The 10,159-nt window shown below is 34.7% G+C and overlaps 1 long non-coding RNA gene across 1 annotated transcript; it reads right to left on the bottom strand.

Moving 5' to 3' along the window:
- Positions 1-7,179: 7,179 nt before the first annotated feature.
- Positions 7,180-9,313, bottom strand: LOC116421141. The gene is made up of 3 exons (XR_004231447.1): positions 8,731-9,313; positions 8,198-8,440; positions 7,180-7,401 (listed from the first exon to the last, which is right to left on the bottom strand). It is a non-coding gene; the product is annotated as an uncharacterized LOC116421141 (long non-coding RNA).
- Between the last annotated feature and the right edge of the window lie 846 nt (positions 9,314-10,159).

Below are 10,159 nucleotides of genomic sequence, written 5' to 3'. Positions count from 1 at the left end.
TGTAGGGCACATACTGCCCTAAAAACTTCCTCTTCCTCTAAAGTTTCAGTTTCCTCAATCTAGTCAATGTGGACTGCTTCACCAGTTTCACCAGTTCTTCTTTCAATTTTAGGGCTCATAAGACAACAAATTTCATTTGATGTTTCACTTTTACTTTCTAAGATTAACATTTCAAAGTCCATTCTGACTAGTCCGATTATAATTGAACAGAACTCTATGAGAATACATCTGGCTTGAGAGCACATCACTCTTAGCTGGATCAGAAATATGTTTATCCCAGGCCACAAAATATCTGGAGCAATGATAAGTTACAAAACTATCCACACTTATGACCGTCATTGATGCTAACAATCATACATCAAATTGAGGGAAAAACGTTTTGCCAGTTTCCCAGAAAGGCAATCTAGAGACTTTCATTGTTTTCAATAAAATCAATTGTCAAATTGGCAGAATTGTTGTGAAAGGTTTTATGTGTGAGCAATGGATCCATGAATTCTTTTTGCTTATCTTTAGGGATGTTGGGATCATCATTAGCACTTGAAATGCTCCTTTCCAGGCAAATTCAATTGTACTGGTCCAATGAAAATTTGTATATGGACACAGTCACCAGATTGAAGTCTAATGGTACCAATTATACTACAATTCCTATTTGCTGGAGTTCCTTCAATCTATGGTGTAACTTCCAAAGGTAGGAGTTAACAGAAATATCCCCTCCGAGAAAAAGGAAGGTGTTCAAAAAGTATTTCATGAGGGGAGATAGGACATTCCCCCCTTGATCTATTTCTGAGATAGAACAGAGCTAAAAGGAGAACATTAGGCCATTTTTTAGTGGGGTTGTGACATGGATATAACAAAAGCTCCTGAAAAGTTCTCTCTGTTCTTCATAAAGGAGGAGCTATTAATATAGTTTTCCTGATTTTGAATCAGCCCTGCATTCCTAGTATAAATCCAATTTAATCATAGTGTATTATCCTGGAGATAAGTTGCTGTAATCTCTTTGCCAGTATTTTATTTAAGATTTTTGCATCAATATTCATGAAAAAAAATGGTCTATAATTTTCTTTCTTTGTTTTGACCCTACCAGTTTTAGGTATCAGCACCATATCTGTGTCATAAAAGAAATTTGGTAAATCCTTCTTCTATTTTTATTCTATAATATATTCTTCTTTCTTCTATTTTTCTGGATAGTTTATATAGTATTAGAATTAATTGTTCTTTAAGTATTTGGTAGAAATCACTTGTAAATCCATTTGGAGATTTTTTTCTTAGGGAATTCATTAATGAGACCCATCAGTATCAGTATTGTTCACAGAGACATCAGTAAGGTCACTACAAGGCTTCTCATCCAAATCAATGACAGAGACACAGTCATGTAAAGAATCAACTGAGGTTGGAAGGTAAGAGAGAAACATAAGAGTGAAGGGCAGAGCACCTCTTAATTGTAACATTTTACTTTCCAAGCCAGAGAAGACTCTGGCCAGCCCTTTGATCAGAAAAGATGGATGCAGTAGCATAGCAGTAAAGCTTCCACCTCATGAAGGCACTGAATGGTTTAAGGCAGTGGTTCTCAAACTTTTGTTCTCAGTATCTTCATGTTGTTAAAAAAAATTATCGAGGACCTGTTCAGAGTTTTTGTTCACATGGGTTATATTTATAGCTATTTACTATATTAGAAATAAAAAATAATTTTGAATTTGTAGACCCTCTGAAAGGGTTTCAGAGACCCCAACAATTCTTTGGACTTCACTTTGAGGACCACTGGAACTTTAAGGATTTCCCAGAACCAGATCAGAAGCCTTCTCCACCAAAAACATGGTGGCTACAACAGCTGAAAGGCAGGATGGGTCACCAGCAGCTATACTATCCAATTAAGCTAAGGCACATGGTGGATCCCGAAGATTAAGGGCATTTGAAGCCTGTCCCCACTTTGTTCATACATAAAAAGAGTGAAGGGCTTATGGTAATCTGGGAGTTCTAGAATTGAAGAAGATATTAATGCCTTTTTAATTCTGTAAGAGTAGTGAGGTGCACAGGATCAAGATGCAGAGGCTCAAAAATTTGTCCTTTAGTTAGGGGAAAAAGAGGTTTAGTTACTTTGCCAAAATATGGAACCTACTGACTATAATATCTAGCAGCTCCTGAAATAGCATGTATCTGCTTCTTCTTGGGCACTCAACAGATGTTGGATTGCTTAGATGCCTTTCTGGGAAATAGAATATGTGCCAGCAGACAAGGCAAACCCAACATACTTTTCCCGAGGCTAGTGGCACTGTACATTTGACCTGGAGACCCTCTTTTTGTTTTTTTTTTTAGCACACAAATCAGTTACTATAAAACACTGGCGTCATGGGGAATACCAGAAACAATGGAGAGAGAGATGGGCACTACAGGATGCCTTCGCCAACATGTTTTAATGACAAAGAAATCTTGAACAAACCTATAAACAGGTTTTCCATCAGAACCTCATTTGGGTTTCTTAATAGGCAGTATAGGAATGTTTCAGGAAGATTTACATGGGATCACAATCCCTGGCTCTTAAGGAATTAATGAAGAAACTAATTCCTTCAATGGCTTCCTTAGCGGATTCTGAAGCATGGATGGAGTTGGCCCCCCTTTGGAGTAATAGTGCTTGGGACTGCTGATTTCAAAAGATCCACATCAGAGGAAGAGGTGGGTCACAAAGAACTCAGGATATCAGAAGGACTGTTGTTACAATCATGTTATACTACTGCCGCAGGGAAAAGGGAGAGAAAATCATCATCAGAATAAGCAGTAAGTACATCAGAAAATAATGAAAATAATAAGGTTGGATTATCTAGCACTTGTAGGATTAAAGTATTATCTGGGAGACATGAAGCAGTGGTGTGAAATTTACTCACAGTCTCTTCCCAATAGATTATCAGGTACATTAGATATTCATAAAAAGGAATGCAATACAGATAGGAAGCCCACTGTCACCTCCTGTGGGGATAAGAAGGGGACCTCTGTGGTATTCCCTCTATTTTCACAACTGGTAGATTGAATAATAGTACAGCCAGAAATTGGTTTCTTAATTAAAGCTAAATGAGTGGCTCCCATGTCAACAAGTCAAAAATGTGAAATACTTGCATTTGTCAAATGTATGTGAGAACCTTCAGTTTGGGGTTGGAGTGACTATAGGTCTGAAGAGACTTAAACTGGCCTTTCTGTGTGATTTTCCTTCATATCAATATTGTCTTTAGTTCCCTTCATAAACATACTGTGCTTTGAGTTTTTTCTATGAGTTTTTTGTGCCAGACTGGATAATACTTGAGAAAATAGAAAATAAAAAAATTGGGAAATGATTGATTAACAAAGACTGCATTAATAATTCTGTCATGCTGCTGTTTAGGAATTCTAATCTCACTTAACAGTTTCCAAGTGTTAACCTGTCATAAAATCTCAAGGGGGTCCTATCCCTTCCTTTGTATAGTCTCTTATAATTTATTGACATTATCTGTTCTTTCTGCAAAAAGCTCCATTCCCTCAAGTAAGGCATCCCTTATCTGTTGCCACTGTATAAACTGTGTGAGCCAATTAGGATTCCACTGGGATCGTGTTTTGGTCAGGTTCCCTGGCCCTCCTGGATCCACAATTTGCCTGTTTATGACTTCAATAACAACTGCTTTTTCTCCTGTTGATAATAGAGATCTATATAAATATAGATATAGATCTATATGTAGATCCATGAGATCTATAACATCACTCCAAGTTGGATTGTAGTCACAAAAGATAATCTTAAATTGATCAATAACTACAACAGGATTCTCATCAAATCCAGGAGTATCTTTCCTTCAGTTAGAGTGGTCTGAAGGTTGAAAGGATGCTGTTTTTTAACATATACAAGACCTCCCCCAGCTGCTTGATGTAGTCTATCTATAAGTGGAAAGCAGCAGCAAGTTTAGTTTTTTCCCATAATGTTGGTTACGGGACAGGGAGTTCTAGAAGGGGGAAAAGAGCATAAGAGGAGAAGGAGAAGAGAGCAGAACATAGGTCTGGCAAAGCTTGACAGGCATTGATGGTCTCTAGATTGTGCCTCCCAACAAGATCAATAATTCATCTGCTCCCCATTAGTTTTAGGAGATTGCTCCCGGAAAGTCTGTAATTGTTTGAGGGCAGGTTAATCAAAAGTTTCATACTTTGCCCAGAACCATCCTTCCAAACCCTTTGTAGTTTCATACCAAACTTTACATGCCTAATGGCTCTCTCTAGTCAACCCTGTCTAGGATAGGGAGTCCCTCCTTATCCCAGGCTATTAAAATCCTGACTAATAGTGATCCTATAGGAATGATTATGCTTGACACCATCTCCTGTGCCGGCATTCCTGACCAGAAGCATAAGTTCTTTGGAGGAACTTCCCCTAAGAGAACTGGACAAACAGGATAGAGATATTTAATGTCAGCATTCTTGTGGTCTTGTGGTTGTACGAGTAAGCTCCACAGCTGGTAAACAAGAAATATTTATGATATTAAAGCATGACGTCTATTATCAAGCTTTTCTATCAATATCTATTTTCCTATGTAACTTAACCAGATATAATTTTACATATCTGTATTAGATATGTATTAAATAATTACTAGTATTCATTACCTCTTATAAATTCATAATGAAATGACTAACTCATTAAAATTTGAGTAGGTGTTCTTAAGGAATCACCTTTTTAGTGAGCTCTTATCCCAAAAGCTTGAATCTTTGCATTTAACAAACACTAGATTACTACCATGAATTGTGTACCTAATCTATTCTACTGACTTAATACTCTTATTTCTAAACTAGTTCTAGATTGTTTTCATAATTACAACTTTGTATGTATAGTTTGGAATCTGAATTTCACATTTTTTCATTGATTCCCTTGATAGCTTTGATCTTTTGTTCTTCTAGATGAAATTTATAACTATATTTTCTATATAATTTTTAAACATTTGTTTGGTATGTCACTGCATAAGTAAATTTATTTAGATAAAATTGTCATTTTTATGTTGGTTTAACCCATGAATACCTACCCATGAATAATTCATATTTCTCCAATTGTTTGGATCTGTTTTTGTGTGAAAAGTGTGTTGTAACTGTATTGATATAGTTCCTGGGTTTGTCTTGGCACAGAGACTCCCACATAGACTCCTGTATTTTATATTGTCTACAATTATTCTATAAAGAATTTCTCTTTTTTTCTTTCTCTCCCTGCTGGGTTTTCTTGGCAATACATAAAAATACCTAAATATATAATAATAAATATATAAAATATATTATATATTATTATTATGTAATGATATGTGCATATTATTATATATGTTACTATATATATTATACATATATATTATTTAGGATAAAATCTGCAAATTTGTTAATGTTGTTCATTGTTTCAACTAGTTTTTTTAGTTGATCCTCTAGAATTCTTGGGGCAGCTAAGTGATGCAGTGGATAGAGCACCACCCCTGAAGTAGGAGAACCTGAGTTCAAATCTAGTCTCAGACACTTAATCCTTCCTAGCTTGTATGACCCTGGGCAAGTCACTTAACCCCAATTGCCTCAGGAAAAAAAAAGATAGAATTCTCTAAGCACACCATCATACAATCTGCAAAGAGTAATAATATTGTTTCCTCATTGCCTTTTCTGATTCCCTCATTTTTTCCTTTATTATTGCTAAGCAAAGAATTGGAAAATGAATAGATTCCATCAATTGGAGAATGGCTGAATAAGTTGTGGTACATGGAGGTAATGGAATGTTATTGTTCTATAAAAATGATGAATATGCTGATTTTAGAAAGGCCTGGAAAGATTTACATGAACAGATGCTGAGCTAAACAAGCACAACCAGGAAAACATTGTATACAGTAACAGCAAAATTGTGCGATGAGCAACTATGAAAGAGTTAGTTCTTCTCAGTGATTCAGTGATCCAGCAATCCCAATAAACTGGATAGAAAACAGCATCTGCGGACCTGGCCATCCTCAGCAATGAGATGAACCAAACCAGTTCCAATGGAGCAATAATGAACTGAACCAGCTACGCCCAGCGAAAGAACTCTGGGAGATGATTAAGAACCATTACATTGAATTCCCAATCCCTATATTTTTGCCTGCCAGCATTTTGGATTTCCTTCACAGGCTAATTGTACAATATTTCAGAGTCCAATTCTTTTTGTACAGCAAAATAACGGTTTGATCATGAATATTTATTGTGTATCTACTTTATACTTTAATATATTTAACATCTACTGGTCATTCTGCCATCTAGAGGAGGGGGTGGGGGAAGGAGGGGAAAAATTGGAACAAAAGGTTTGGCAATTGTCAATGCTGTAAAATTACCCGTGCATATAACTTGTAAATAAAAGGTATTAAAAAAAAAAAAAAAAGAAAAGAAAAGAAAAGAAAACAGCATCTGCATGCAGAAAAATAACTATGGAAATTGAATGTAAATCAACACATGTTATATTCATTTCTTTTTTTGTTTTTTTTTTCCTCTCATGGTTTTTGCCTTTTATTCTGATTTTTCTCTCCCAAGACAATTCATAAAGAAATATGTATTATTATTGCTATAGTTAGCACTTCTAGTTTAAAATAAAAAATAGACATCCCTTAATCATCCCTTATCTTATTGGAAGCCTGCTACTTATCCCCATTACAGGTGATGTTTGCTGATAGTTTTAAATTTAAATAGAGACTGTTGTTGTTTATCACTTTTCAAACAATAAGGCAGTGTTGCATCAAAATCCAATGGTAAGACAAGTCAGGAAGATTAGCAATGATCTGGGATGCAATAGAAGACTTTGATGATGTCTGACTAAATTCTAAGTGTTCTACAGCACCTGCTTCATCTGCCTTTGTGGCCATGGAACAAATTGGCCTGATCTTAACTTCACATGCTTGAGATAGACTCAATCTAACAGGGTTGAGATCTGTTTGTTACCCTCAACATGGTTTAGTCTGTCTGCTGAGATGGTTTACTGAGCATGTTTGTTGATTGTTGTCCTTCATCCTCAGAAAGGACCAAAGTGACATCACTAATCTAGGGTCAAGGTACAGTGGCTGTGACTGTGACTAGTCAGACCAATATAAGCTTGGAAGGCTATACTATAGGGCACAATTAGTCCACATGAACATCTGGAGTGGCAATATTTCTAAATTTGCACATCTCATATTTCTTTTGCATTACCTCAATTCTGCTTTGTTCATATATTTTCCTTGATGTGGTTATGTTGTGCTGGATGGTCCTTGGTCAGTGCCTCCCATGTCACACAATCAACTCCAAAGTTCTTCAGAGAGACTTTAAAAGTATCCTTATATCTCTTCTTCTGACTTTGATGTGAGCACTTGCCTTGTATGAGTGTGCCATAGGTGAGAGTTGGGTGAATCAGGTGGACACCAAAGGTGAAAAGCAGCCCTGAAAAGGATTCAAGAGTTTTCACACCAGAAGAACTAGTCAATGTACCCTATACTTCATTGATATTACTTTCCATTTCAAGAAAAACTCCATTTATTCCTATGCTTTTTACTATTTTTTTAAAAACAGGAATGAGTTTTGTATTTTATCCAAAGTTTTTATTCATCTATTGAGATAAAAATGATTTTTGCTGTTTTTGTTATTGATCAGTTCTGCTTATAGCTTTCCTAATATTGAAAAAATCCAGCATTCTTGATATAAAGCCTATCTGGTCAATGTGTAAGATATTCCTAATGTATTGCTGTAATCTCCTTAATAGTATTTTATTCAAAATTTTTGCATTAATATTCATTAAGGACATTAGTCTATAGTTTTCTTTCTCTATTTTTGCTCTTTCTGGTTTATCAGAATTACATTTAATTAAATAAAAGGAATATGGAACGACTCTTTCTTTGCCTGTTTTCCAAAGAGTTTGTAAAGTATTTGGATTAATTGTTCTTTAAATGATTATTAAAGTTCACTTATGAATCCATCTGGTCCTGGCGATTTTTTCTTAGGGAGTTTATAGATATATATGACAAATAATCATTACCCTATAATGATGTCACTTTGGTCCTCTCCAAAAACAAAGGACAACAACCAACCAGTCATTCCCCAATAGATGAGTGGTCAAAGGCTATGAACAAACAATTTTCAATAGAAGACGTGCAAAGTATTCACAAATACATAAATAAATTCTCCAAACTAATAATAAGATAAATGCAAAGAAAAACAATCCAAAGATTTCACATCATACCTTGCAATTTGGCAAAGATGACAAAAAATAGTAACACTCAATGTTGAAAAGTCTGTAAAAGAATAGGGACCTAAGACATTGAAATGATACAACTATTAGGGAATACAATTTAGAATTATGCAAATAAAATAGCCAAATCCTTTAAACCAAAGTTTCCATTCTAAGCTTTCACCCCAAAGAAGTCATTTGAGAAAAAAGTCTTCATACACTCCAAAACATTTTTAGCAGTGCTTTTTGTGGCACCTAAAAAAAGTGAAAACAAGATATTCATCAACTGGGAAAGAAATTATGGCACACAAATGTTACTATGCTGAAAGAAATAATGTATGTGATTAAGACATAAAAACGTGGAATTATCTATATGAACTAATGCAGGCCAAAGCAAGCAGAGTCAAGACAACAACATATTCAGTAACTACAATTTAAATAGAAAGAACAGAAAGACACCACCAACAAAAAAAAAGTAAATGTAACAAAGTTATTAAGTTCAAGTGGTTCTCAAAAGAAGACTTGAGAAGACATCCTAAACCTACCTGCTCATGGAGATAAGAGGTCCACAGATATTACATACTGTATATGTTTACAGACTTTTTCAATGTATCAATCAATTGTGTTGATTTTTTTTCTCTTTTATTTCTTCAAACAATATTATTTGTCATATGGGATGGATTTCTGGAAGGGAAAAGAGAAGGCTACATGGGATACTAAAATGATATAAGAAATAGAAGATATCCATAAAGCTTATTTGAAACAAAACAAAATAGAATTCCATTTTATATCTTTTGTTCTATTTATCTAAGTTCTCTTCTAGTTGTTGTGGCCAGGACATTCCTTCTCAAAGACTCTATTTGGACTAGAATTACATTTGGGGGGAGGGGGAAGATTCTCCTCAGTTTCTTTCAGTCCCTGACATTTCTTCATTGGATTTGACCTTTTCTTTCATTTCTTCAAATTTCCCTCCTCTCTTTCTGAATTTGGGTTTTTGTATTTGAATCAGATTCTGCTCTTTTCTGCACTCTTAGATACTGTGGACAGGTCCTACTTGGTCCTACATGTGATGGCTTTACTTTATGTAAAAATTACTAGATTTGGGTAGAATGAAAACAGAGAAAGAAATAGATCAATCTCTCTAATGAATATTGATGCAAAAATCGTAAGTAAAATATTAGCAAAGAGATTACAGATCCCCCATATAATACACCATGACCAAGTAGGATTTATACCAGGAATGCAGGGCTGGTTCAATATTAGGAAAACTATTAGCATAATTGACCATATTAATAACCAAATTAACAAAAAACATATGATTATCTCAATAGATGCAGAAAAAGCATTTTGATAAAATCCAATACTCATTCTTATTAAAAACACTAAAGAGTATAGGAATAAATGGACTCTGCCTTAAACTAGTCAGTAGCATCAGTAAGCATCACATGTAATAGGGATAAACTGGAACCATTTCCAGTAAGATCGGGAGTAAAACAAGGTTGCCTACTATCATCATTACTATTCAATATTGTATTAGAAATGCTAGCTTTGGCAATAAGAGGTGAAAATGAGATGAAAGGAATTGGAATAGGTAATGAGGAAACCAAATTATCACTCTTTGCAGATGAATCAACTAAAATGCTATTTAAAATAATCCACAACTTTAGGAAAGGTGCAGGATACAAAATAAATCCACATAAATAATCAGTGTTTTTATACATCACTAATAAAACCCAAAAGCAAGATATACAAAAGAAATTTCACTTAAAATAACTGTCAATATTATAAAATATTTGGGAATCTATCTGCCAAGGAAAAGTCAGGAATTATATGAGCAAAACTACAAAACACTTTCCATACAAATAAAGTCAGGTCTAAACAATTGGGAAAATATCAAGTCCTCTTGGATAGGTTGAGCGAATATAATAAAGATGACAATACTACCTAAACTAATCTATTTATTTAGTGCTATAC

The sequence above is a fragment of the Sarcophilus harrisii genome, chromosome 2 (assembly GCF_902635505.1).
Source record: "Sarcophilus harrisii chromosome 2, mSarHar1.11, whole genome shotgun sequence".
NCBI classification, from domain to species: Eukaryota; Metazoa; Chordata; class Mammalia; order Dasyuromorphia; family Dasyuridae; genus Sarcophilus; species Sarcophilus harrisii.
The sequence above is the reverse complement of the archived record's forward strand: the minus strand, read 5'-3'. Positions and strand labels throughout refer to the sequence as shown.